The sequence below is a fragment of the Hyperolius riggenbachi genome, chromosome 8 (genome assembly GCF_040937935.1).
Source record: "Hyperolius riggenbachi isolate aHypRig1 chromosome 8, aHypRig1.pri, whole genome shotgun sequence".
NCBI lineage: Eukaryota > Metazoa > Chordata > Amphibia > Anura > Hyperoliidae > Hyperolius > Hyperolius riggenbachi.
In genome coordinates this window covers 89468933-89493927 of record NC_090653.1, presented here as the reverse complement: position 1 = coordinate 89493927, position 24995 = coordinate 89468933, and the positions used below count along the sequence as shown (strand labels likewise).

General features: G+C 43.3%; 32 non-coding genes across 32 annotated transcripts; 16 read left to right on the top strand and 16 right to left on the bottom strand.

The window, feature by feature from the left end:
* Positions 1-284: 284 nt before the first annotated feature.
* On the bottom strand, positions 285-394 carry TRNAL-CAA (transfer RNA leucine (anticodon CAA)). Its single transcript has 2 exons — positions 357-394; positions 285-330 (listed from the first exon to the last, which is right to left on the bottom strand). It is a non-coding gene; the product is annotated as a tRNA-Leu (tRNA).
* A 277-nt stretch (positions 395-671) lies between these two features.
* TRNAR-UCG (transfer RNA arginine (anticodon UCG)) lies at positions 672-744 on the top strand. The gene has a single exon. It is a non-coding gene; the product is annotated as a tRNA-Arg (tRNA).
* A 1154-nt stretch (positions 745-1898) lies between these two features.
* Positions 1899-2008, bottom strand: TRNAL-CAA (transfer RNA leucine (anticodon CAA)). Its single transcript has 2 exons — positions 1971-2008; positions 1899-1944 (listed from the first exon to the last, which is right to left on the bottom strand). It is a non-coding gene; the product is annotated as a tRNA-Leu (tRNA).
* A 277-nt stretch (positions 2009-2285) lies between these two features.
* Positions 2286-2358, top strand: TRNAQ-UUG (transfer RNA glutamine (anticodon UUG)). The gene has a single exon. It is a non-coding gene; the product is annotated as a tRNA-Gln (tRNA).
* A 1154-nt stretch (positions 2359-3512) lies between these two features.
* TRNAL-CAA (transfer RNA leucine (anticodon CAA)) lies at positions 3513-3622 on the bottom strand. The gene is made up of 2 exons: positions 3585-3622; positions 3513-3558 (listed from the first exon to the last, which is right to left on the bottom strand). It is a non-coding gene; the product is annotated as a tRNA-Leu (tRNA).
* Positions 3623-3899: 277 nt separating this feature from the next.
* On the top strand, positions 3900-3972 carry TRNAR-UCG (transfer RNA arginine (anticodon UCG)). Its single transcript has one exon. It is a non-coding gene; the product is annotated as a tRNA-Arg (tRNA).
* A 1154-nt stretch (positions 3973-5126) lies between these two features.
* TRNAL-CAA (transfer RNA leucine (anticodon CAA)) lies at positions 5127-5236 on the bottom strand. Its single transcript has 2 exons — positions 5199-5236; positions 5127-5172 (listed from the first exon to the last, which is right to left on the bottom strand). It is a non-coding gene; the product is annotated as a tRNA-Leu (tRNA).
* Positions 5237-5513: 277 nt separating this feature from the next.
* Positions 5514-5586, top strand: TRNAR-UCG (transfer RNA arginine (anticodon UCG)). Its single transcript has one exon. It is a non-coding gene; the product is annotated as a tRNA-Arg (tRNA).
* A 1154-nt stretch (positions 5587-6740) lies between these two features.
* Positions 6741-6850, bottom strand: TRNAL-CAA (transfer RNA leucine (anticodon CAA)). Its single transcript has 2 exons — positions 6813-6850; positions 6741-6786 (listed from the first exon to the last, which is right to left on the bottom strand). It is a non-coding gene; the product is annotated as a tRNA-Leu (tRNA).
* Positions 6851-7127: 277 nt separating this feature from the next.
* Positions 7128-7200, top strand: TRNAQ-UUG (transfer RNA glutamine (anticodon UUG)). The gene has a single exon. It is a non-coding gene; the product is annotated as a tRNA-Gln (tRNA).
* A 1154-nt stretch (positions 7201-8354) lies between these two features.
* On the bottom strand, positions 8355-8464 carry TRNAL-CAA (transfer RNA leucine (anticodon CAA)). Its single transcript has 2 exons — positions 8427-8464; positions 8355-8400 (listed from the first exon to the last, which is right to left on the bottom strand). It is a non-coding gene; the product is annotated as a tRNA-Leu (tRNA).
* Positions 8465-8741: 277 nt separating this feature from the next.
* TRNAR-UCG (transfer RNA arginine (anticodon UCG)) lies at positions 8742-8814 on the top strand. The gene has a single exon. It is a non-coding gene; the product is annotated as a tRNA-Arg (tRNA).
* A 1154-nt stretch (positions 8815-9968) lies between these two features.
* On the bottom strand, positions 9969-10078 carry TRNAL-CAA (transfer RNA leucine (anticodon CAA)). The gene is made up of 2 exons: positions 10041-10078; positions 9969-10014 (listed from the first exon to the last, which is right to left on the bottom strand). It is a non-coding gene; the product is annotated as a tRNA-Leu (tRNA).
* A 277-nt stretch (positions 10079-10355) lies between these two features.
* TRNAR-UCG (transfer RNA arginine (anticodon UCG)) lies at positions 10356-10428 on the top strand. Its single transcript has one exon. It is a non-coding gene; the product is annotated as a tRNA-Arg (tRNA).
* A 1154-nt stretch (positions 10429-11582) lies between these two features.
* Positions 11583-11692, bottom strand: TRNAL-CAA (transfer RNA leucine (anticodon CAA)). The gene is made up of 2 exons: positions 11655-11692; positions 11583-11628 (listed from the first exon to the last, which is right to left on the bottom strand). It is a non-coding gene; the product is annotated as a tRNA-Leu (tRNA).
* A 277-nt stretch (positions 11693-11969) lies between these two features.
* Positions 11970-12042, top strand: TRNAQ-UUG (transfer RNA glutamine (anticodon UUG)). The gene has a single exon. It is a non-coding gene; the product is annotated as a tRNA-Gln (tRNA).
* Positions 12043-13196: 1154 nt separating this feature from the next.
* Positions 13197-13306, bottom strand: TRNAL-CAA (transfer RNA leucine (anticodon CAA)). The gene is made up of 2 exons: positions 13269-13306; positions 13197-13242 (listed from the first exon to the last, which is right to left on the bottom strand). It is a non-coding gene; the product is annotated as a tRNA-Leu (tRNA).
* A 277-nt stretch (positions 13307-13583) lies between these two features.
* TRNAR-UCG (transfer RNA arginine (anticodon UCG)) lies at positions 13584-13656 on the top strand. The gene has a single exon. It is a non-coding gene; the product is annotated as a tRNA-Arg (tRNA).
* Positions 13657-14810: 1154 nt separating this feature from the next.
* Positions 14811-14920, bottom strand: TRNAL-CAA (transfer RNA leucine (anticodon CAA)). The gene is made up of 2 exons: positions 14883-14920; positions 14811-14856 (listed from the first exon to the last, which is right to left on the bottom strand). It is a non-coding gene; the product is annotated as a tRNA-Leu (tRNA).
* A 277-nt stretch (positions 14921-15197) lies between these two features.
* Positions 15198-15270, top strand: TRNAQ-UUG (transfer RNA glutamine (anticodon UUG)). Its single transcript has one exon. It is a non-coding gene; the product is annotated as a tRNA-Gln (tRNA).
* A 1154-nt stretch (positions 15271-16424) lies between these two features.
* TRNAL-CAA (transfer RNA leucine (anticodon CAA)) lies at positions 16425-16534 on the bottom strand. The gene is made up of 2 exons: positions 16497-16534; positions 16425-16470 (listed from the first exon to the last, which is right to left on the bottom strand). It is a non-coding gene; the product is annotated as a tRNA-Leu (tRNA).
* A 277-nt stretch (positions 16535-16811) lies between these two features.
* TRNAQ-UUG (transfer RNA glutamine (anticodon UUG)) lies at positions 16812-16884 on the top strand. The gene has a single exon. It is a non-coding gene; the product is annotated as a tRNA-Gln (tRNA).
* A 1154-nt stretch (positions 16885-18038) lies between these two features.
* On the bottom strand, positions 18039-18148 carry TRNAL-CAA (transfer RNA leucine (anticodon CAA)). Its single transcript has 2 exons — positions 18111-18148; positions 18039-18084 (listed from the first exon to the last, which is right to left on the bottom strand). It is a non-coding gene; the product is annotated as a tRNA-Leu (tRNA).
* A 277-nt stretch (positions 18149-18425) lies between these two features.
* TRNAR-UCG (transfer RNA arginine (anticodon UCG)) lies at positions 18426-18498 on the top strand. Its single transcript has one exon. It is a non-coding gene; the product is annotated as a tRNA-Arg (tRNA).
* A 1154-nt stretch (positions 18499-19652) lies between these two features.
* TRNAL-CAA (transfer RNA leucine (anticodon CAA)) lies at positions 19653-19762 on the bottom strand. Its single transcript has 2 exons — positions 19725-19762; positions 19653-19698 (listed from the first exon to the last, which is right to left on the bottom strand). It is a non-coding gene; the product is annotated as a tRNA-Leu (tRNA).
* Positions 19763-20039: 277 nt separating this feature from the next.
* Positions 20040-20112, top strand: TRNAQ-UUG (transfer RNA glutamine (anticodon UUG)). Its single transcript has one exon. It is a non-coding gene; the product is annotated as a tRNA-Gln (tRNA).
* Positions 20113-21266: 1154 nt separating this feature from the next.
* On the bottom strand, positions 21267-21376 carry TRNAL-CAA (transfer RNA leucine (anticodon CAA)). The gene is made up of 2 exons: positions 21339-21376; positions 21267-21312 (listed from the first exon to the last, which is right to left on the bottom strand). It is a non-coding gene; the product is annotated as a tRNA-Leu (tRNA).
* Positions 21377-21653: 277 nt separating this feature from the next.
* TRNAR-UCG (transfer RNA arginine (anticodon UCG)) lies at positions 21654-21726 on the top strand. The gene has a single exon. It is a non-coding gene; the product is annotated as a tRNA-Arg (tRNA).
* Positions 21727-22880: 1154 nt separating this feature from the next.
* On the bottom strand, positions 22881-22990 carry TRNAL-CAA (transfer RNA leucine (anticodon CAA)). The gene is made up of 2 exons: positions 22953-22990; positions 22881-22926 (listed from the first exon to the last, which is right to left on the bottom strand). It is a non-coding gene; the product is annotated as a tRNA-Leu (tRNA).
* A 277-nt stretch (positions 22991-23267) lies between these two features.
* Positions 23268-23340, top strand: TRNAR-UCG (transfer RNA arginine (anticodon UCG)). The gene has a single exon. It is a non-coding gene; the product is annotated as a tRNA-Arg (tRNA).
* Positions 23341-24494: 1154 nt separating this feature from the next.
* TRNAL-CAA (transfer RNA leucine (anticodon CAA)) lies at positions 24495-24604 on the bottom strand. The gene is made up of 2 exons: positions 24567-24604; positions 24495-24540 (listed from the first exon to the last, which is right to left on the bottom strand). It is a non-coding gene; the product is annotated as a tRNA-Leu (tRNA).
* Positions 24605-24881: 277 nt separating this feature from the next.
* TRNAR-UCG (transfer RNA arginine (anticodon UCG)) lies at positions 24882-24954 on the top strand. The gene has a single exon. It is a non-coding gene; the product is annotated as a tRNA-Arg (tRNA).
* Positions 24955-24995: the final 41 nt, after the last annotated feature.

Below are 24995 nucleotides of genomic sequence, written 5' to 3'. Positions count from 1 at the left end.
CCTCCAAAGCTTCTGATCCTGATGAAGTGAACTAGAAGAGAAGATGAGCTAACCCATATGACTGTAGGTGTGCCAAAGGGGATGGAATTTGTCAGTTTGTAAAACGTGTGTTAGAAAGCTTGTAGAAAAAAGTCGGCCTTGTTCCTTTTCTGCGAGATTTTCCAAAAGTCCATGTGAGGTTGCTGTTGAGAAGGCCCTTTGAAGAGCCTAGTAAATGAAAAGACCCAAGAGCTTGTTTTGGCAGGCCTGACCAATGTGCCATGATGGACAAAGTGAAAAAGCTCTGACAGAAGTGGGATTTGAACCCACGCCTCCATTCGGAGACCAGAAGGTCCATGAGAAGGGAAGAGAAGCCTCTTGAGTCTGGCGCCTTAGACCACTCGGCCATCCTGACAAGCGGTGTACTATGTACCCATGCAGCTGGCACAATGACTATACTTAACAGAGAAGAGACAACCACAAACTTAGCCTAGAAGACTTCATGAACACTGCAAGGCATGTTTTTTTCTCTGAAAACACTCATCAAACTGCCATTTTGGATCACTGCAATACCTTAGACAGCAATGTCATGTGCCTGCTCTAACAAATGAAATCCTTTGTGCTCCTTGAGCGTCTTTTCCTATGCGGTGGCTGTTTCCAGTGGAAAATGGTTTCTTCATAAAGAGGCATGAGACCGCGTGGCCTAATGGATAAGGCGTCTGACTTCGGATCAGAAGATTGAGGGTTCGAGTCCCTTCGTGGTCGTTGAGCTCTGTTCTTGTCACTTCTGTAGAGTATTTGCTCCTCTTGTTGTAAATGTCCTCGGAGACTTTGCAAAAGCCTGTGCTTCCTCACTCATGCTTATCATTCAATCCCTGCCCTTGACTGTTTACAGCTACAAAGGTGGCTGCTTTTGCTGAGCTTTCACCACAATGTCAATGACGCTAACTCTTTTCTTACAACTTGTGCAAGTCCCAGCAAAGTTTTTACATCAACCTCAAATAAACACTGCTAGTCCACACTGGGATTCTAACCTTTGCCTTACTTTGAACCCAATACCCTCATGGACCTTGGAAGAGACTCTAAGTAAACTATATGACCCAGGGTTCAAACATTCATGGTGGCATCTCCCTTTCTGCTAATCATTTTGTTTACTAACATGCGAAAATTAATTTCCTATATGATTTAGGAAATCCTTGTCTGCAATTCTGCTGTAAGCCAGACTTTTACAAAGGTGCAGACACAGCATGTCAAGTGGCACGATGCGATTCCTTCTTGTTGCAAGCTCAACAATTTCAAAAGGTTGCCTCGGTTCCCAATTTATATGAAGAGTTCTTGCCTGAAATTTGGAAAGTATGTCTGTCATTTCCTCTGAAAAGATATGATCCACACCGCAAATGGAACACTGCAATTGGTTTTCTTGCAACCTGAACTCTTTTCAAGGAAGGGTCCGTTGAAATTTCAACAAATGAGTCTTGTCAGAAGAGGGAATAACCCCACCTCTTTCACCAAAGGTCAGAACATACAGGGAAGACCTGTAAGTTATTGCCAAAACCTATCTCCTGAGTTCGGGCTCCTTACATATTTGTCACTTTACCTGTACACTAACCTTTTAAGATTTAGCAAAACAAATTGCCTCCAAAGCTTCTGATCCTGATGAAGTGAACTAGAAGAGAAGATGAGCTAACCCATATGACTGTAGGTGTGCCAAAGGGGATGGAATTAGTCAGTTTGTAAAACGTGTGTTAGAAAGCTTGTAGAAAAAAGTCGGCCTTGTTCCTTTTCTGCGAGATTTTCCAAAAGTCCATGTGAGGTTGCTGTTGAGAAGGCCCTTTGAAGAGCCTAGTAAATGAAAAGACCCAAGAGCTTGTTTTGGCAGGCCTGACCAATGTGCCATGATGGACAAAGTGAAAAAGCTCTGTCAGAAGTGGGATTTGAACCCACGCCTCCATTCGGAGACCAGAAGGCCCATGAGAAGGGAAGAGAAGCCTCTTGAGTCTGGCGCCTTAGACCACTCGGCCATCCTGACAAGCGGTGTATTATATGCCCATGCAGCTGGCACAATGACTATACTTAACAGAGAAGAGACAACCACAAACTTAGCCTAGAAGACTTCATGAACACTGCAAGGCATGTTTTTTTCTCTGAAAACACTCATCAAACTGCCATTTTGGATCACTGCAATACCTTAGACAGCAATGTCATGTGCCTGCTCTAACAAATGAAATCCTTTGTGCTCCTTGAGCGTCTTTTCCTATGCGGTGGCTGTTTCCAGTGGAAAATGGTTTCTTCATAAAGAGGCATGTGACCGCGTGGCCTAATGGATAAGGCGTCTGACTTTGGATCAGAAGATTGAGGGTTCGAGTCCCTTCGTGGTCGTTGAGCTCTGTTCTTGTCACTTCTGTAGAGTATTTGCTCCTCTTGTTGTAAATGTCCTCGGAGACTTTGCAAAAGCCTGTGCTTCCTCACTCATGCTTATCATTCAATCCCTGCCCTTGACTGTTTACAGCTACAAAGGTGGCTGCTTTTGCTGAGCTTTCACCACCATGTCAATGATGCTAACTCTTTTCTTACAACTTGTGCAAGTCCCAGCAAAGTTTTTACATCAACCTCAAATAAACACTGCTAGTCCACACTGGGATTCTAACCTTTGCCTTACTTTGAACCCAATACCCTGATGGACCTTGGAAGAGACTCTAAGTAAACTATATGACCCAGGGTTCAAACATTCATGGTGGCATCTCCCTTTCTGCTAAGCATTTTGTGTACTAACATGAGAAAATTAATTTCCTATATGATTTAGGAAATCCTTGTCTGCAATTCTGCTGTAAGCCAGACTTTTACAAAGGTGCAGACACAGCATGTCAAGTGGCACGATGCGATTCCTTCTTGTTGCAAGCTCAACAATTTCAAAAGGTTGCCTCGGTTCCCAATTTATATGAAGAGTTCTTGCCTGATATTTGGAAAGTATGTCTGTCATTTCCTCTGAAAAGATATGATCCACACCGCAAATGGAACACTGCAATTGGTTTTCTTGCAACCTGAACTCTTTTCAAGGAAGGGTCCGTTGAAATTTCAACAAATGAGTCTTGTCAGAAGAGGGAATAACCCCACCTCTTTCACCAAAGGTCAGAACATACAGGGAAGACCTGTAAGTTATTGCCAAAACCTATCTCCTGAGTTCGGTCTCCTTACATATTTGTCACTTTACCTGTACACTAACCTTTTAAGATTTAGCAAAACAAATTGCCTCCAAAGCTTCTGATCCTGATGAAGTGAACTAGAAGAGAAGATGAGCTAACCCATATGACTGTAGGTGTGCCAAAGGGGATGGAATTTGTCAGTTTGTAAAACGTGTGTTAGAAAGCTTGTAGAAAAAAGTCGGCCTTGTTCCTTTTCTGCGAGATTTTCCAAAAGTCCATGTGAGGTTGCTGTTGAGAAGGCCCTTTGAAGAGCCTAGTAAATGAAAAGACCCAAGAGCTTGTTTTGGCAGGCCTGACCAATGTGCCATGATGGACAAAGTGAAAAAGCTCTGTCAGAAGTGGGATTTGAACCCACGCCTCCATTCAGAGACCAGAAGGCCCATGAGAAGGGAAGAGAAGCCTCTTGAGTCTGGCGCCTTAGACCACTCGGCCATCCTGACAAGCGGTGTATTATGTGCCCATGCAGCTGGCACAATGACTATACTTAACAGAGAAGAGACAACCACAAACTTAGCCTAGAAGACTTCATGAACACTGCAAGGCATGTTTTTTTCTCTGAAAACACTCATCAAACTGCCATTTTGGATCACTGCAATACCTTAGACAGCAATGTCATGTGCCTGCTCTAACAAATGAAATCCTTTGTGCTCCTTGAGCGTCTTTTCCTATGCGGTGGCTGTTTCCAGTGGAAAATGGTTTCTTCATAAAGAGGCATGAGACCGCGTGGCCTAATGGATAAGGCGTCTGACTTCGGATCAGAAGATTGAGGGTTCGAGTCCCTTCGTGGTCGTTGAGCTCTGTTCTTGTCACTTCTGTAGAGTATTTGCTCCTCTTGTTGTAAATGTCCTCGGAGACTTTGCAAAAGCCTGTGCTTCCTCACTCATGCTTATCATTCAATCCCTGCCCTTGACTGTTTACAGCTACAAAGGTGGCTGCTTTTGCTGAGCTTTCACCACAATGTCAATGACGCTAACTCTTTTCTTACAACTTGTGCAAGTCCCAGCAAAGTTTTTACATCAACCTCAAATAAACACTGCTAGTCCACACTGGGATTCTAACCTTTGCCTTACTTTGAACCCAATACCCTGATGGACCTTGGAAGAGACTCTAAGTAAACTATATGACCCAGGGTTCAAACATTCATGGTGGCATCTCCCTTTCTGCTAAGCATTTTGTGTACTAACATGAAAAAATTAATTTCCTATATGATTTAGGAAATCCTTGTCTGCAATTCTGCTGTAAGCCAGACTTTTACAAAGGTGCAGACACAGCATGTCAAGTGGCACGATGCGATTCCTTCTTGTTGCAAGCTCAACAATTTCAAAAGGTTGCCTCGGTTCCCAATTTATATGAAGAGTTCTTGCCTGATATTTGGAAAGTATGTCTGTCATTTCCTCTGAAAAGATATGATCCACACCGCAAATGGAACACTGCAATTGGTTTTCTTGCAACCTGAACTCTTTTCAAGGAAGGGTCCGTTGAAATTTCAACAAATGAGTCTTGTCAGAAGAGGGAATAACCCCACCTCTTTCACCAAAGGTCAGAACATACAGGGAAGACCTGTAAGTTATTGCCAAAACCTATCTCCTGAGTTCGGTCTCCTTACATATTTGTCACTTTACCTGTACACTAACCTTTTAAGATTTAGCAAAACAAATTGCCTCCAAAGCTTCTGATCCTGATGAAGTGAACTAGAAGAGAAGATGAGCTAACCCATATGACTGTAGGTGTGCCAAAGGGGATGGAATTTGTCAGTTTGTAAAACGTGTGTTAGAAAGCTTGTAGAAAAAAGTCGGCCTTGTTCCTTTTCTGCGAGATTTTCCAAAAGTCCATGTGAGGTTGCTGTTGAGAAGGCCCTTTGAAGAGCCTAGTAAATGAAAAGACCCAAGAGCTTGTTTTGGCAGGCCTGACCAATGTGCCATGATGGACAAAGTGAAAAAGCTCTGACAGAAGTGGGATTTGAACCCACGCCTCCATTCGGAGACCAGAAGGTCCATGAGAAGGGAAGAGAAGCCTCTTGAGTCTGGCGCCTTAGACCACTCGGCCATCCTGACAAGCGGTGTACTATGTACCCATGCAGCTGGCACAATGACTATACTTAACAGAGAAGAGACAACCACAAACTTAGCCTAGAAGACTTCATGAACACTGCAAGGCATGTTTTTTTCTCTGAAAACACTCATCAAACTGCCATTTTGGATCACTGCAATACCTTAGACAGCAATGTCATGTGCCTGCTCTAACAAATGAAATCCTTTGTGCTCCTTGAGCGTCTTTTCCTATGCGGTGGCTGTTTCCAGTGGAAAATGGTTTCTTCATAAAGAGGCATGAGACCGCGTGGCCTAATGGATAAGGCGTCTGACTTCGGATCAGAAGATTGAGGGTTCGAGTCCCTTCGTGGTCGTTGAGCTCTGTTCTTGTCACTTCTGTAGAGTATTTGCTCCTCTTGTTGTAAATGTCCTCGGAGACTTTGCAAAAGCCTGTGCTTCCTCACTCATGCTTATCATTCAATCCCTGCCCTTGACTGTTTACAGCTACAAAGGTGGCTGCTTTTGCTGAGCTTTCACCACAATGTCAATGACGCTAACTCTTTTCTTACAACTTGTGCAAGTCCCAGCAAAGTTTTTACATCAACCTCAAATAAACACTGCTAGTCCACACTGGGATTCTAACCTTTGCCTTACTTTGAACCCAATACCCTAATGGACCTTGGAAGAGACTCTAAGTAAACTATATGACCCAGGGTTCAAACATTCATGGTGGCATCTCCCTTTCTGCTAAGCATTTTGTTTACTAACATGCGAAAATTAATTTCCTATATGATTTAGGAAATCCTTGTCTGCAATTCTGCTGTAAGCCAGACTTTTACAAAGGTGCAGACACAGCATGTCAAGTGGCACGATGCGATTCCTTCTTGTTGCAAGCTCAACAATTTCAAAAGGTTGCCTCGGTTCCCAATTTATATGAAGAGTTCTTGCCTGAAATTTGGAAAGTATGTCTGTCATTTCCTCTGAAAAGATATGATCCACACCGCAAATGGAACACTGCAATTGGTTTTCTTGCAACCTGAACTCTTTTCAAGGAAGGGTCCGTTGAAATTTCAACAAATGAGTCTTGTCAGAAGAGGGAATAACCCCACCTCTTTCACCAAAGGTCAGAACATACAGGGAAGACCTGTAAGTTATTGCCAAAACCTATCTCCTGAGTTCGGGCTCCTTACATATTTGTCACTTTACCTGTACACTAACCTTTTAAGATTTAGCAAAACAAATTGCCTCCAAAGCTTCTGATCCTGATGAAGTGAACTAGAAGAGAAGATGAGCTAACCCATATGACTGTAGGTGTGCCAAAGGGGATGGAATTAGTCAGTTTGTAAAACGTGTGTTAGAAAGCTTGTAGAAAAAAGTCGGCCTTGTTCCTTTTCTGCGAGATTTTCCAAAAGTCCATGTGAGGTTGCTGTTGAGAAGGCCCTTTGAAGAGCCTAGTAAATGAAAAGACCCAAGAGCTTGTTTTGGCAGGCCTGACCAATGTGCCATGATGGACAAAGTGAAAAAGCTCTGTCAGAAGTGGGATTTGAACCCACGCCTCCATTCAGAGACCAGAAGGCCCATGAGAAGGGAAGAGAAGCCTCTTGAGTCTGGCGCCTTAGACCACTCGGCCATCCTGACAAGCGGTGTATTATATGCCCATGCAGCTGGCACAATGACTATACTTAACAGAGAAGAGACAACCACAAACTTAGCCTAGAAGACTTCATGAACACTGCAAGGCATGTTTTTTTCTCTGAAAACACTCATCAAACTGCCATTTTGGATCACTGCAATACCTTAGACAGCAATGTCATGTGCCTGCTCTAACAAATGAAATCCTTTGTGCTCCTTGAGCGTCTTTTCCTATGCGGTGGCTGTTTCCAGTGGAAAATGGTTTCTTCATAAAGAGGCATGTGACCGCGTGGCCTAATGGATAAGGCGTCTGACTTTGGATCAGAAGATTGAGGGTTCGAGTCCCTTCGTGGTCGTTGAGCTCTGTTCTTGTCACTTCTGTAGAGTATTTGCTCCTCTTGTTGTAAATGTCCTCGGAGACTTTGCAAAAGCCTGTGCTTCCTCACTCATGCTTATCATTCAATCCCTGCCCTTGACTGTTTACAGCTACAAAGGTGGCTGCTTTTGCTGAGCTTTCACCACCATGTCAATGATGCTAACTCTTTTCTTACAACTTGTGCAAGTCCCAGCAAAGTTTTTACATCAACCTCAAATAAACACTGCTAGTCCACACTGGGATTCTAACCTTTGCCTTACTTTGAACCCAATACCCTGATGGACCTTGGAAGAGACTCTAAGTAAACTATATGACCCAGGGTTCAAACATTCATGGTGGCATCTCCCTTTCTGCTAAGCATTTTGTGTACTAACATGAGAAAATTAATTTCCTATATGATTTAGGAAATCCTTGTCTGCAATTCTGCTGTAAGCCAGACTTTTACAAAGGTGCAGACACAGCATGTCAAGTGGCACGATGCGATTCCTTCTTGTTGCAAGCTCAACAATTTCAAAAGGTTGCCTCGGTTCCCAATTTATATGAAGAGTTCTTGCCTGATATTTGGAAAGTATGTCTGTCATTTCCTCTGAAAAGATATGATCCACACCGCAAATGGAACACTGCAATTGGTTTTCTTGCAACCTGAACTCTTTTCAAGGAAGGGTCCGTTGAAATTTCAACAAATGAGTCTTGTCAGAAGAGGGAATAACCCCACCTCTTTCACCAAAGGTCAGAACATACAGGGAAGACCTGTAAGTTATTGCCAAAACCTATCTCCTGAGTTCGGTCTCCTTACATATTTGTCACTTTACCTGTACACTAACCTTTTAAGATTTAGCAAAACAAATTGCCTCCAAAGCTTCTGATCCTGATGAAGTGAACTAGAAGAGAAGATGAGCTAACCCATATGACTGTAGGTGTGCCAAAGGGGATGGAATTTGTCAGTTTGTAAAACGTGTGTTAGAAAGCTTGTAGAAAAAAGTCGGCCTTGTTCCTTTTCTGCGAGATTTTCCAAAAGTCCATGTGAGGTTGCTGTTGAGAAGGCCCTTTGAAGAGCCTAGTAAATGAAAAGACCCAAGAGCTTGTTTTGGCAGGCCTGACCAATGTGCCATGATGGACAAAGTGAAAAAGCTCTGTCAGAAGTGGGATTTGAACCCACGCCTCCATTCAGAGACCAGAAGGCCCATGAGAAGGGAAGAGAAGCCTCTTGAGTCTGGCGCCTTAGACCACTCGGCCATCCTGACAAGCGGTGTATTATGTGCCCATGCAGCTGGCACAATGACTATACTTAACAGAGAAGAGACAACCACAAACTTAGCCTAGAAGACTTCATGAACACTGCAAGGCATGTTTTTTTCTCTGAAAACACTCATCAAACTGCCATTTTGGATCACTGCAATACCTTAGACAGCAATGTCATGTGCCTGCTCTAACAAATGAAATCCTTTGTGCTCCTTGAGCGTCTTTTCCTATGCGGTGGCTGTTTCCAGTGGAAAATGGTTTCTTCATAAAGAGGCATGAGACCGCGTGGCCTAATGGATAAGGCGTCTGACTTCGGATCAGAAGATTGAGGGTTTGAGTCCCTTCGTGGTCGTTGAGCTCTGTTCTTGTCACTTCTGTAGAGTATTTGCTCCTCTTGTTGTAAATGTCCTCGGAGACTTTGCAAAAGCCTGTGCTTCCTCACTCATGCTTATCATTCAATCCCTGCCCTTGACTGTTTACAGCTACAAAGGTGGCTGCTTTTGCTGAGCTTTCACCACCATGTCAATGACGCTAACTCTTTTCTTACAACTTGTGCAAGTCCCAGCAAAGTTTTTACATCAACCTCAAATAAACACTGCTAGTCCACACTGGGATTCTAACCTTTGCCTTACTTTGAACCCAATACCCTGATGGACCTTGGAAGAGACTCTAAGTAAACTATATGACCCAGGGTTCAAACATTCATGGTGGCATCTCCCTTTCTGCTAAGCATTTTGTGTACTAACATGAGAAAATTAATTTCCTATATGATTTAGGAAATCCTTGTCTGCAATTCTGCTGTAAGCCAGACTTTTACAAAGGTGCAGACACAGCATGTCAAGTGGCACGATGCGATTCCTTCTTGTTGCAAGCTCAACAATTTCAAAAGGTTGCCTCGGTTCCCAATTTATATGAAGAGTTCTTGCCTGAAATTTGGAAAGTATGTCTGTCATTTCCTCTGAAAAGATATGATCCACACCGCAAATGGAACACTGCAATTGGTTTTCTTGCAACCTGAACTCTTTTCAAGGAAGGGTCCGTTGAAATTTCAACAAATGAGTCTTGTCAGAAGAGGGAATAACCCCACCTCTTTCACCAAAGGTCAGAACATACAGGGAAGACCTGTAAGTTATTGCCAAAACCTATCTCCTGAGTTCGGTCTCCTTACATATTTGTCACTTTACCTGTACACTAACCTTTTAAGATTTAGCAAAACAAATTGCCTCCAAAGCTTCTGATCCTGATGAAGTGAACTAGAAGAGAAGATGAGCTAACCCATATGACTGTAGGTGTGCCAAAGGGGATGGAATTTGTCAGTTTGTAAAACGTGTGTTAGAAAGCTTGTAGAAAAAAGTCGGCCTTGTTCCTTTTCTGCGAGATTTTCCAAAAGTCCATGTGAGGTTGCTGTTGAGAAGGCCCTTTGAAGAGCCTAGTAAATGAAAAGACCCAAGAGCTTGTTTTGGCAAGCCTGACCAATGTGCCATGATGGACAAAGTGAAAAAGCTCTGTCAGAAGTGGGATTTGAACCCACGCCTCCATTCGGAGACCAGAAGGCCCATGAGAAGGGAAGAGAAGCCTCTTGAGTCTGGCGCCTTAGACCACTCGGCCATCCTGACAAGCGGTGTACTATGTACCCATGCAGCTGGCACAATGACTATACTTAACAGAGAAGAGACAACCACAAACTTAGCCTAGAAGACTTCATGAACACTGCAAGGCATGTTTTTTTCTCTGAAAACACTCATCAAACTGTCATTTTGGATCACTGCAATACCTTAGACAGCAATGTCATGTGCCTGCTCTAACAAATGAAATCCTTTGTGCTCCTTGAGCGTCTTTTCCTATGCGGTGGCTGTTTCCAGTGGAAAATGGTTTCTTCATAAAGAGGCATGAGACTGCGTGGCCTAATGGATAAGGCGTCTGACTTCGGATCAGAAGATTGAGGGTTCGAGTCCCTTCGTGGTCGTTGAGTTCTGTTCTTGTCACTTCTGTAGAGTATTTGCTCCTCTTGTTGTAAATGTCCTCGGAGACTTTGCAAAAGCCTGTGCTTCCTCACTCATGCTTATCATTCAATCCCTGCCCTTGACTGTTTACAGCTACAAAGGTGGCTGCTTTTGCTGAGCTTTCACCACAATGTCAATGACGCTAACTCTTTTCTTACAACTTGTGCAAGTCCCAGCAAAGTTTTTACATCAACCTCAAATAAACACTGCTAGTCCACACTGGGATTCTAACCTTTGCCTTACTTTGAACCCAATACCCTAATGGACCTTGGAAGAGACTCTAAGTAAACTATATGACCCAGGGTTCAAACATTCATGGTGGCATCTCCCTTTCTGCTAAGCATTTTGTTTACTAACATGAGAAAATTAATTTCCTATATGATTTAGGAAATCCTTGTCTGCAATTCTGCTGTAAGCCAGACTTTTACAAAGGTGCAGACACAGCATGTCAAGTGGCACGATGCGATTCCTTCTTGTTGCAAGCTCAACAATTTCAAAAGGTTGCCTCGGTTCCCAATTTATATGAAGAGTTCTTGCCTGAAATTTGGAAAGTATGTCTGTCATTTCCTCTGAAAGGATATGATCCACACCGCAAATGGAACACTGCAATTGGTTTTCTTGCAACCAGAACTCTTTTCAAGGAAGGGTCCGTTGAAATTTCAACAAATGAGTCTTGTCAGAAGAGGGAATAACCCCACCTCTTTCACCAAAGGTCAGAACATACAGGGAAGACCTGTAAGTTATTGCCAAAACCTATCTCCTGAGTTCGGTCTCCTTACATATTTGTCACTTTACCTGTACACTAACCTTTTAAGATTTAGCAAAACAAATTGCCTCCAAAGCTTCTGATCCTGATGAAGTGAACTAGAAGAGAAGATGAGCTAACCCATATGACTGTAGGTGTGCCAAAGGGGATGGAATTTGTCAGTTTGTAAAACGTGTGTTAGAAAGCTTGTAGAAAAAAGTCGGCCTTGTTCCTTTTCTGCGAGATTTTCCAAAAGTCCATGTGAGGTTGCTGTTGAGAAGGCCCTTTGAAGAGCCTAGTAAATGAAAAGACCCAAGAGCTTGTTTTGGCAGGCCTGACCAATGTGCCATGATGGACAAAGTGAAAAAGCTCTGTCAGAAGTGGGATTTGAACCCACGCCTCCAATCGGAGACCAGAAGGCCCATGAGAAGGGAAGAGAAGCCTCTTGAGTCTGGCGCCTTAGACCACTCGGCCATCCTGACAAGCGGTGTACTATGTACCCATGCAGCTGGCACAATGACTATACTTAACAGAGAAGAGACAACCACAAACTTAGCCTAGAAGACTTCATGAACACTGCAAGGCATGTTTTTTTCTCTGAAAACACTCATCAAACTGCCATTTTGGATCACTGCAATACCTTAGACAGCAATGTCATGTGCCTGCTCTAACAAATGAAATCCTTTGTGCTCCTTGAGCGTCTTTTCCTATGCGGTGGCTGTTTCCAGTGGAAAATGGTTTCTTCATAAAGAGGCATGAGACTGCGTGGCCTAATGGATAAGGCGTCTGACTTTGGATCAGAAGATTGAGGGTTCGAGTCCCTTCGTGGTCGTTGAGCTCTGTTCTTGTCACTTCTGTAGAGTATTTGCTCCTCTTGTTGTAAATGTCCTCGGAGACTTTGCAAAAGCCTGTGCTTCCTCACTCATGCTTATCATTCAATCCCTGCCCTTGACTGTTTACAGCTACAAAGGTGGCTGCTTTTGCTGAGCTTTCACCACCATGTCAATGATGCTAACTCTTTTCTTACAACTTGTGCAAGTCCCAGCAAAGTTTTTACATCAACCTCAAATAAACACTGCTAGTCCACACTGGGATTCTAACCTTTGCCTTACTTTGAACCCAATACCCTGATGGACCTTGGAAGAGACTCTAAGTAAACTATATGACCCAGGGTTCAAACATTCATGGTGGCATCTCCCTTTCTGCTAAGCATTTTGTGTACTAACATGAGAAAATTAATTTCCTATATGATTTAGGAAATCCTTGTCTGCAATTCTGCTGTAAGCCAGACTTTTACAAAGGTGCAGACACAGCATGTCAAGTGGCACGATGCGATTCCTTCTTGTTGCAAGCTCAACAATTTCAAAAGGTTGCCTCGGTTCCCAATTTATATGAAGAGTTCTTGCCTGATATTTGGAAAGTATGTCTGTCATTTCCTCTGAAAAGATATGATCCACACCGCAAATGGAACACTGCAATTGGTTTTCTTGCAACCTGAACTCTTTTCAAGGAAGGGTCCGTTGAAATTTCAACAAATGAGTCTTGTCAGAAGAGGGAATAACCCCACCTCTTTCACCAAAGGTCAGAACATACAGGGAAGACCTGTAAGTTATTGCCAAAACCTATCTCCTGAGTTCGGTCTCCTTACATATTTGTCACTTTACCTGTACACTAACCTTTTAAGATTTAGCAAAACAAATTGCCTCCAAAGCTTCTGATCCTGATGAAGTGAACTAGAAGAGAAGATGAGCTAACCCATATGACTGTAGGTGTGCCAAAGGGGATGGAATTTGTCAGTTTGTAAAACGTGTGTTAGAAAGCTTGTAGAAAAAAGTCGGCCTTGTTCCTTTTCTGCGAGATTTTCCAAAAGTCCATGTGAGGTTGCTGTTGAGAAGGCCCTTTGAAGAGCCTAGTAAATGAAAAGACCCAAGAGCTTGTTTTGGCAGGCCTGACCAATGTGCCATGATGGACAAAGTGAAAAAGCTCTGACAGAAGTGGGATTTGAACCCACGCCTCCATTCGGAGACCAGAAGGCCCATGAGAAGGGAAGAGAAGCCTCTTGAGTCTGGCGCCTTAGACCACTCGGCCATCCTGACAAGCGGTGTACTATGTACCCATGCAGCTGGCACAATGACTATACTTAACAGAGAAGAGACAACCACAAACTTAGCCTAGAAGACTTCATGAACACTGCAAGGCATGTTTTTTTCTCTGAAAACACTCATCAAACTGCCATTTTGGATCACTGCAATACCTTAGACAGCAATGTCATGTGCCTGCTCTAACAAATGAAATCCTTTGTGCTCCTTGAGCGTCTTTTCCTATGCGGTGGCTGTTTCCAGTGGAAAATGGTTTCTTCATAAAGAGGCATGAGACCGCGTGGCCTAATGGATAAGGCGTCTGACTTCGGATCAGAAGATTGAGGGTTTGAGTCCCTTCGTGGTCGTTGAGCTCTGTTCTTGTCACTTCTGTAGAGTATTTGCTCCTCTTGTTGTAAATGTCCTCGGAGACTTTGCAAAAGCCTGTGCTTCCTCACTCATGCTTATCATTCAATCCCTGCCCTTGACTGTTTACAGCTACAAAGGTGGCTGCTTTTGCTGAGCTTTCACCACAATGTCAATGACGCTAACTCTTTTCTTACAACTTGTGCAAGTCCCAGCAAAGTTTTTACATCAACCTCAAATAAACACTGCTAGTCCACACTGGGATTCTAACCTTTGCCTTACTTTGAACCCAATACCCTAATGGACCTTGGAAGAGACTCTAAGTAAACTATATGACCCAGGGTTCAAACATTCATGGTGGCATCTCCCTTTCTGCTAAGCATTTTGTTTACTAACATGCGAAAATTAATTTCCTATATGATTTAGGAAATCCTTGTCTGCAATTCTGCTGTAAGCCAGACTTTTACAAAGGTGCAGACACAGCATGTCAAGTGGCACGATGCGATTCCTTCTTGTTGCAAGCTCAACAATTTCAAAAGGTTGCCTCGGTTCCCAATTTATATGAAGAGTTCTTGCCTGAAATTTGGAAAGTATGTCTGTCATTTCCTCTGAAAAGATATGATCCACACCGCAAATGGAACACTGCAATTGGTTTTCTTGCAACCTGAACTCTTTTCAAGGAAGGGTCCGTTGAAATTTCAACAAATGAGTCTTGTCAGAAGAGGGAATAACCCCACCTCTTTCACCAAAGGTCAGAACATACAGGGAAGACCTGTAAGTTATTGCCAAAACCTATCTCCTGAGTTCGGGCTCCTTACATATTTGTCACTTTACCTGTACACTAACCTTTTAAGATTTAGCAAAACAAATTGCCTCCAAAGCTTCTGATCCTGATGAAGTGAACTAGAAGAGAAGATGAGCTAACCCATATGACTGTAGGTGTGCCAAAGGGGATGGAATTAGTCAGTTTGTAAAACGTGTGTTAGAAAGCTTGTAGAAAAAAGTCGGCCTTGTTCCTTTTCTGCGAGATTTTCAAAAAGTCCATGTGAGGTTGCTGTTGAGAAGGCCCTTTGAAGAGCCTAGTAAATGAAAAGACCCAAGAGCTTGTTTTGGCAGGCCTGACCAATGTGCCATGATGGACAAAGTGAAAAAGCTCTGTCAGAAGTGGGATTTGAACCCACGCCTCCATTCGGAGACCAGAAGGCCCATGAGAAGGGAAGAGAAGCCTCTTGAGTCTGGCGCCTTAGACCACTCGGCCATCCTGACAAGCGGTGTGTTATATGCCCATGCAGCTGGCACAATGACTATACTTAACAGAGAAGAGACAACCACAAACTTAGCCTAGAAGACTTCATGAACACTGCAAGGCATGTTTTTTTCTCTGAAAACACTCATCAAACTGCCATTTTGGATCACTGCAATACCTTAGACAGCAATGTCATGTGCCTGCTCTAACAAATGAAATCCTTTGTGCTCCTTGAGCGTCTTTTCCTATGCGGTGGCTGTTTCCAGTGGAAAATGGTTTCTTCATAAAGAGGCATGAGACCGCGTGGCCTAATGGATAAGGCGTCTGACTTTGGATCAGAAGATTGAGGGTTCGAGTCCCTTCGTGGTCGTTGAGCTCTGTTCTTGTCACTTCTGTAGAGTATTTGCTCCTCTTGTTGTAAATGTCCTCGGAGACTTTGCAAAAGCCTGTGCTTCCTCACTCATGCTTATCATTCAATCCCTGCCCTTGACTGTTTACAGCTACAAAGGTGGCTGCTTTTGCTGAGCTTTCACCACCATGTCAATGATGCTAACTCTTTTCTTACAACTTGTGCAAGTCCCAGCAAAGTTTTTACATCAACCTCAAATAAACACTGCTAGTCCACACTGGGATTCTAACCTTTGCCTTACTTTGAACCCAATACCCTGATGGACCTTGGAAGAGACTCTAAGTAAACTATATGACCCAGGGTTCAAACATTCATGGTGGCATCTCCCTTTCTGCTAAGCATTTTGTGTACTAACATGAGAAAATTAATTTCCTATATGATTTAGGAAATCCTTGTCTGCAATTCTGCTGTAAGCCAGACTTTTACAAAGGTGCAGACACAGCATGTCAAGTGGCACGATGCGATTCCTTCTTGTTGCAAGCTCAACAATTTCAAAAGGTTGCCTCGGTTCCCAATTTATATGAAGAGTTCTTGCCTGATATTTGGAAAGTATGTCTGTCATTTCCTCTGAAAAGATATGATCCACACCGCAAATGGAACACTGCAATTGGTTTTCTTGCAACCTGAACTCTTTTCAAGGAAGGGTCCGTTGAAATTTCAACAAATGAGTCTTGTCAGAAGAGGGAATAACCCCACCTCTTTCACCAAAGGTCAGAACATACAGGGAAGACCTGTAAGTTATTGCCAAAACCTATCTCCTGAGTTCGGGCTCCTTACATATTTGTCACTTTACCTGTACACTAACCTTTTAAGATTTAGCAAAACAAATTGCCTCCAAAGCTTCTGATCCTGATGAAGTGAACTAGAAGAGAAGATGAGCTAACCCATATGACTGTAGGTGTGCCAAAGGGGATGGAATTAGTCAGTTTGTAAAACGTGTGTTAGAAAGCTTGTAGAAAAAAGTCGGCCTTGTTCCTTTTCTGCGAGATTTTCCAAAAGTCCATGTGAGGTTGCTGTTGAGAAGGCCCTTTGAAGAGCCTAGTAAATGAAAAGACCCAAGAGCTTGTTTTGGCAGGCCTGACCAATGTGCCATGATGGACAAAGTGAAAAAGCTCTGTCAGAAGTGGGATTTGAACCCACGCCTCCATTCGGAGACCAGAAGGCCCATGAGAAGGGAAGAGAAGCCTCTTGAGTCTGGCGCCTTAGACCACTCGGCCATCCTGACAAGCGGTGTGTTATATGCCCATGCAGCTGGCACAATGACTATACTTAACAGAGAAGAGACAACCACAAACTTAGCCTAGAAGACTTCATGAACACTGCAAGGCATGTTTTTTTCTCTGAAAACACTCATCAAACTGCCATTTTGGATCACTGCAATACCTTAGACAGCAATGTCATGTGCCTGCTCTAACAAATGAAATCCTTTGTGCTCCTTGAGCGTCTTTTCCTATGCGGTGGCTGTTTCCAGTGGAAAATGGTTTCTTCATAAAGAGGCATGAGACCGCGTGGCCTAATGGATAAGGCGTCTGACTTTGGATCAGAAGATTGAGGGTTCGAGTCCCTTCGTGGTCGTTGAGCTCTGTTCTTGTCACTTCTGTAGAGTATTTGCTCCTCTTGTTGTAAATGTCCTCGGAGACTTTGCAAAAGCCTGTGCTTCCTCACTCATGCTTATCATTCAATCCCTGCCCTTGACTGTTTACAGCTACAAAGGTGGCTGCTTTTGCTGAGCTTTCACCACCATGTCAATGATGCTAACTCTTTTCTTACAACTTGTGCAAGTCCCAGCAAAGTTTTTACATCAACCTCAAATAAACACTGCTAGTCCACACTGGGATTCTAACCTTTGCCTTACTTTGAACCCAATACCCTGATGGACCTTGGAAGAGACTCTAAGTAAACTATATGACCCAGGGTTCAAACATTCATGGTGGCATCTCCCTTTCTGCTAAGCATTTTGTGTACTAACATGAGAAAATTAATTTCCTATATGATTTAGGAAATCCTTGTCTGCAATTCTGCTGTAAGCCAGACTTTTACAAAGGTGCAGACACAGCATGTCAAGTGGCACGATGCGATTCCTTCTTGTTGCAAGCTCAACAATTTCAAAAGGTTGCCTCGGTTCCCAATTTATATGAAGAGTTCTTGCCTGATATTTGGAAAGTATGTCTGTCATTTCCTCTGAAAAGATATGATCCACACCGCAAATGGAACACTGCAATTGGTTTTCTTGCAACCTGAACTCTTTTCAAGGAAGGGTCCGTTGAAATTTCAACAAATGAGTCTTGTCAGAAGAGGGAATAACCCCACCTCTTTCACCAAAGGTCAGAACATACAGGGAAGACCTGTAAGTTATTGCCAAAACCTATCTCCTGAGTTCGGTCTCCTTACATATTTGTCACTTTACCTGTACACTAACCTTTTAAGATTTAGCAAAACAAATTGCCTCCAAAGCTTCTGATCCTGATGAAGTGAACTAGAAGAGAAGATGAGCTAACCCATATGACTGTAGGTGTGCCAAAGGGGATGGAATTTGTCAGTTTGTAAAACGTGTGTTAGAAAGCTTGTAGAAAAAAGTCGGCCTTGTTCCTTTTCTGCGAGATTTTCCAAAAGTCCATGTGAGGTTGCTGTTGAGAAGGCCCTTTGAAGAGCCTAGTAAATGAAAAGACCCAAGAGCTTGTTTTGGCAGGCCTGACCAATGTGCCATGATGGACAAAGTGAAAAAGCTCTGACAGAAGTGGGATTTGAACCCACGCCTCCATTCGGAGACCAGAAGGCCCATGAGAAGGGAAGAGAAGCCTCTTGAGTCTGGCGCCTTAGACCACTCGGCCATCCTGACAAGCGGTGTACTATGTACCCATGCAGCTGGCACAATGACTATACTTAACAGAGAAGAGACAACCACAAACTTAGCCTAGAAGACTTCATGAACACTGCAAGGCATGTTTTTTTCTCTGAAAACACTCATCAAACTGCCATTTTGGATCACTGCAATACCTTAGACAGCAATGTCATGTGCCTGCTCTAACAAATGAAATCCTTTGTGCTCCTTGAGCGTCTTTTCCTATGCGGTGGCTGTTTCCAGTGGAAAATGGTTTCTTCATAAAGAGGCATGAGACCGCGTGGCCTAATGGATAAGGCGTCTGACTTCGGATCAGAAGATTGAGGGTTCGAGTCCCTTCGTGGTCGTTGAGCTCTGTTCTTGTCACTTCTGTAGAGTATTTGCTCCTCTTGTTGTAAATGTCCTCGGAGACTTTGCAAAAGCCTGTGCTTCCTCACTCATGCTTATCATTCAATCCCTGCCCTTGACTGTTTACAGCTACAAAGGTGGCTGCTTTTGCTGAGCTTTCACCACAATGTCAATGACGCTAACTCTTTTCTTACAACTTGTGCAAGTCCCAGCAAAGTTTTTACATCAACCTCAAATAAACACTGCTAGTCCACACTGGGATTCTAACCTTTGCCTTACTTTGAACCCAATACCCTGATGGACCTTGGAAGAGACTCTAAGTAAACTATATGACCCAGGGTTCAAACATTCATGGTGGCATCTCCCTTTCTGCTAAGCATTTTGTGTACTAACATGAGAAAATTAATTTCCTATATGATTTAGGAAATCCTTGTCTGCAATTCTGCTGTAAGCCAGACTTTTACAAAGGTGCAGACACAGCATGTCAAGTGGCACGATGCGATTCCTTCTTGTTGCAAGCTCAACAATTTCAAAAGGTTGCCTCGGTTCCCAATTTATATGAAGAGTTCTTGCCTGATATTTGGAAAGTATGTCTGTCATTTCCTCTGAAAAGATATGATCCACACCGCAAATGGAACACTGCAATTGGTTTTCTTGCAAGCTGAACTCTTTTCAAGGAAGGGTCCGTTGAAATTTCAACAAATGAGTCTTGTCAGAAGAGGGAATAACCCCACCTCTTTCACCAAAGGTCAGAACATACAGGGAAGACCTGTAAGTTATTGCCAAAACCTATCTCCTGAGTTCGGTCTCCTTACATATTTGTCACTTTACCTGTACACTAACCTTTTAAGATTTAGCAAAACAAATTGCCTCCAAAGCTTCTGATCCTGATGAAGTGAACTAGAAGAGAAGATGAGCTAACCCATATGACTGTAGGTGTGCCAAAGGGGATGGAATTTGTCAGTTTGTAAAACGTGTGTTAGAAAGCTTGTAGAAAAAAGTCGGCCTTGTTCCTTTTCTGCGAGATTTTCCAAAAGTCCATGTGAGGTTGCTGTTGAGAAGGCCCTTTGAAGAGCCTAGTAAATGAAAAGACCCAAGAGCTTGTTTTGGCAGGCCTGACCAATGTGCCATGATGGACAAAGTGAAAAAGCTCTGTCAGAAGTGGGATTTGAACCCACGCCTCCATTCGGAGACCAGAAGGCCCATGAGAAGGGAAGAAAAGCCTCTTGAGTCTGGCGCCTTAGACCACTCGGCCATCCTGACAAGCGGTGTATTATATGCCCATGCAGCTGGCACAATGACTATACTTAACAGAGAAGAGACAACCACAAACTTAGCCTAGAAGACTTCATGAACACTGCAAGGCATGTTTTTTTCTCTGAAAACACTCATCAAACTGCCATTTTGGATCACTGCAATACCTTAGACAGCAATGTCATGTGCCTGCTCTAACAAATGAAATCCTTTGTGCTCCTTGAGCGTCTTTTCCTATGCGGTGGCTGTTTCCAGTGGAAAATGGTTTCTTCATAAAGAGGCATGTGACCGCGTGGCCTAATAGATAAGGCGTCTGACTTTGGATCAGAAGATTGAGGGTTCGAGTCCCTTCGTGGTCGTTGAGCTCTGTTCTTGTCACTTCTGTAGAGTATTTGCTCCTCTTGTTGTAAATGTCCTCGGAGACTTTGCAAAAGCCTGTGCTTCCTCACTCATGCTTATCATTCAATCCCTGCCCTTGACTGTTTACAGCTACAAAGGTGGCTGCTTTTGCTGAGCTTTCACCACCATGTCAATGATGCTAACTCTTTTCTTACAACTTGTGCAAGTCCCAGCAAAGTTTTTACATCAACCTCAAATAAACACTGCTAGTCCACACTGGGAATCTAACCTTTGCCTTACTTTGAACCCAATACCCTGATGGACCTTGGAAGAGACTCTAAGTAAACTATATGACCCAGGGTTCAAACATTCATGGTGGCATCTCCCTTTCTGCTAAGCATTTTGTGTACTAACATGAGAAAATTAATTTCCTATATGATTTAGGAAATCCTTGTCTGCAATTCTGCTGTAAGCCAGACTTTTACAAAGGTGCAGACACAGCATGTCAAGTGGCACGATGCGATTCCTTCTTGTTGCAAGCTCAACAATTTCAAAAGGTTGCCTCGGTTCCCAATTTATATGAAGAGTTCTTGCCTGATATTTGGAAAGTATGTCTGTCATTTCCTCTGAAAAGATATGATCCACACCGCAAATGGAACACTGCAATTGGTTTTCTTGCAACCTGAACTCTTTTCAAGGAAGGGTCCGTTGAAATTTCAACAAATGAGTCTTGTCAGAAGAGGGAATAACCCCACCTCTTTCACCAAAGGTCAGAACATACAGGGAAGACCTGTAAGTTATTGCCAAAACCTATCTCCTGAGTTCGGTCTCCTTACATATTTGTCACTTTACCTGTACACTAACCTTTTAAGATTTAGCAAAACAAATTGCCTCCAAAGCTTCTGATCCTGATGAAGTGAACTAGAAGAGAAGATGAGCTAACCCATATGACTGTAGGTGTGCCAAAGGGGATGGAATTTGTCAGTTTGTAAAACGTGTGTTAGAAAGCTTGTAGAAAAAAGTCGGCCTTGTTCCTTTTCTGCGAGATTTTCCAAAAGTCCATGTGAGGTTGCTGTTGAGAAGGCCCTTTGAAGAGCCTAGTAAATGAAAAGACCCAAGAGCTTGTTTTGGCAGGCCTGACCAATGTGCCATGATGGACAAAGTGAAAAAGCTCTGTCAGAAGTGGGATTTGAACCCACGCCTCCATTCAGAGACCAGAAGGCCCATGAGAAGGGAAGAGAAGCCTCTTGAGTCTGGCGCCTTAGACCACTCGGCCATCCTGACAAGCGGTGTATTATGTGCCCATGCAGCTGGCACAATGACTATACTTAACAGAGAAGAGACAACCACAAACTTAGCCTAGAAGACTTCATGAACACTGCAAGGCATGTTTTTTTCTCTGAAAACACTCATCAAACTGCCATTTTGGATCACTGCAATACCTTAGACAGCAATGTCATGTGCCTGCTCTAACAAATGAAATCCTTTGTGCTCCTTGAGCGTCTTTTCCTATGCGGTGGCTGTTTCCAGTGGAAAATGGTTTCTTCATAAAGAGGCATGAGACCGCGTGGCCTAATGGATAAGGCGTCTGACTTCGGATCAGAAGATTGAGGGTTTGAGTCCCTTCGTGGTCGTTGAGCTCTGTTCTTGTCACTTCTGTAGAGTATTTGCTCCTCTTGTTGTAAATGTCCTCGGAGACTTTGCAAAAGCCTGTGCTTCCTCACTCATGCTTATCATTCAATCCCTGCCCTTGACTGTTTACAGCTACAAAGGTGGCTGCTTTTGCTGAGCTTTCACCACCATGTCAATGACGCTAACTCTTTTCTTACAACTTGTGCAAGTCCCAGCAAAGTTTTTACATCAACCTCAAATAAACACTGCTAGTCCACACTGGGATTCTAACCTTTGCCTTACTTTGAACCCAATACCCTGATGGACCTTGGAAGAGACTCTAAGTAAACTATATGACCCAGGGTTCAAACATTCATGGTGGCATCTCCCTTTCTGCTAAGCATTTTGTGTACTAACATGAGAAAATTAATTTCCTATATGATTTAGGAAATCCTTGTCTGCAATTCTGCTGTAAGCCAGACTTTTACAAAGGTGCAGACACAGCATGTCAAGTGGCACGATGCGATTCCTTCTTGTTGCAAGCTCAACAATTTCAAAAGGTTGCCTCGGTTCCCAATTTATATGAAGAGTTCTTGCCTGATATTTGGAAAGTATGTCTGTCATTTCCTCTGAAAAGATATGATCCACACCGCAAATGGAACACTGCAATTGGTTTTCTTGCAACCTGAACTCTTTTCAAGGAAGGGTCCGTTGAAATTTCAACAAATGAGTCTTGTCAGAAGAGGGAATAACCCCACCTCTTTCACCAAAGGTCAGAACATACAGGGAAGACCTGTAAGTTATTGCCAAAACCTATCTCCTGAGTTCGGTCTCCTTACATATTTGTCACTTTACCTGTACACTAACCTTTTAAGATTTAGCAAAACAAATTGCCTCCAAAGCTTCTGATCCTGATGAAGTGAACTAGAAGAGAAGATGAGCTAACCCATATGACTGTAGGTGTGCCAAAGGGGATGGAATTTGTCAGTTTGTAAAACGTGTGTTAGAAAGCTTGTAGAAAAAAGTCGGCCTTGTTCCTTTTCTGCGAGATTTTCCAAAAGTCCATGTGAGGTTGCTGTTGAGAAGGCCCTTTGAAGAGCCTAGTAAATGAAAAGACCCAAGAGCTTGTTTTGGCAGGCCTGACCAATGTGCCATGATGGACAAAGTGAAAAAGCTCTGTCAGAAGTGGGATTTGAACCCATGCCTCCATTCAGAGACCAGAAGGCCCATGAGAAGGGAAGAGAAGCCTCTTGAGTCTGGCGCCTTAGACCACTGGGCCATCCTGACAAGCGGTGTATTATGTGCCCATGCAGCTGGCACAATGACTATACTTAACAGAGAAGAGACAACCACAAACTTAGCCTAGAAGACTTCATGAACACTGCAAGGCATGTTTTTTTCTCTGAAAACACTCATCAAACTGCCATTTTGGATCACTGCAATACCTTAGACAGCAATGTCATGTGCCTGCTCTAACAAATGAAATCCTTTGTGCTCCTTGAGCGTCTTTTCCTATGCGGTGGCTGTTTCCAGTGGAAAATGGTTTCTTCATAAAGAGGCATGAGACCGCGTGGCCTAATGGATAAGGCGTCTGACTTCGGATCAGAAGATTGAGGGTTTGAGTCCCTTCGTGGTCGTTGAGCTCTGTTCTTGTCACTTCTGTAGAGTATTTGCTCCTCTTGTTGTAAATGTCCTCGGAGACTTTGCAAAAGCCTGTGCTTCCTCACTCATGCTTATCATTCAATCCCTGCCCTTGACTGTTTACAGCTACAAAGGTGGCTGCTTTTGCTGAGCTTTCACCACCATGTCAATGACGCTAACTCTTTTCTTACAACTTGTGCAAGTCCCAGCAAAGTTTTTACATCAACCTCAAATAAACACTGCTAGTCCACACTGGGATTCTAACCTTTGCCTTACTTTGAACCCAATACCCTGATGGACCTTGGAAGAGACTCTAAGTAAACTATATGACCCAGGGTTCAAACATTCATGGTGGCATCTCCCTTTCTGCTAAGCATTTTGTGTACTAACATGAGAAAATTAATTTCCTATATGATTTAGGAAATCCTTGTCTGCAATTCTGCTGTAAGCCAGACTTTTACAAAGGTGCAGACACAGCATGTCAAGTGGCACGATGCGATTCCTTCTTGTTGCAAGCTCAACAATTTCAAAAGGTTGCCTCGGTTCCCAATTTATATGAAGAGTTCTTGCCTGATATTTGGAAAGTATGTCTGTCATTTCCTCTGAAAAGATATGATCCACACCGCAAATGGAACACTGCAATTGGTTTTCTTGCAACCTGAACTCTTTTCAAGGAAGGGTCCGTTGAAATTTCAACAAATGAGTCTTGTCAGAAGAGGGAATAACCCCACCTCTTTCACCAAAGGTCAGAACATACAGGGAAGACCTGTAAGTTATTGCCAAAACCTATCTCCTGAGTTCGGTCTCCTTACATATTTGTCACTTTACCTGTACACTAACCTTTTAAGATTTAGCAAAACAAATTGCCTCCAAAGCTTCTGATCCTGATGAAGTGAACTAGAAGAGAAGATGAGCTAACCCATATGACTGTAGGTGTGCCAAAGGGGATGGAATTTGTCAGTTTGTAAAACGTGTGTTAGAAAGCTTGTAGAAAAAAGTCGGCCTTGTTCCTTTTCTGCGAGATTTTCCAAAAGTCCATGTGAGGTTGCTGTTGAGAAGGCCCTTTGAAGAGCCTAGTAAATGAAAAGACCCAAGAGCTTGTTTTGGCAGGCCTGACCAATGTGCCATGATGGACAAAGTGAAAAAGCTCTGACAGAAGTGGGATTTGAACCCACGCCTCCATTCGGAGACCAGAAGGCCCATGAGAAGGGAAGAGAAGCCTCTTGAGTCTGGCACCTTAGACCACTCGGCCATCCTGACAAGCGGTGTACTATGTACCCATGCAGCTGGCACAATGACTATACTTAACAGAGAAGAGACAACCACAAACTTAGCCTAGAAGACTTCATGAACACTGCAAGGCATGTTTTTTTCTCTGAAAACACTCATCAAACTGCCATTTTGGATCACTGCAATACCTTAGACAGCAATGTCATGTGCCTGCTCTAACAAATGAAATCCTTTGTGCTCCTTGAGTGTCTTTTCCTATGCGGTGGCTGTTTCCAGTGGAAAATGGTTTCTTCATAAAGAGGCATGAGACCGCGTGGCCTAATGGATAAGGCGTCTGACTTCGGATCAGAAGATTGAGGGTTCGAGTCCTTTCGTGGTCGTTGAGCTCTGTTCTTGTCACTTCTGTAGAGTATTTGCTCCT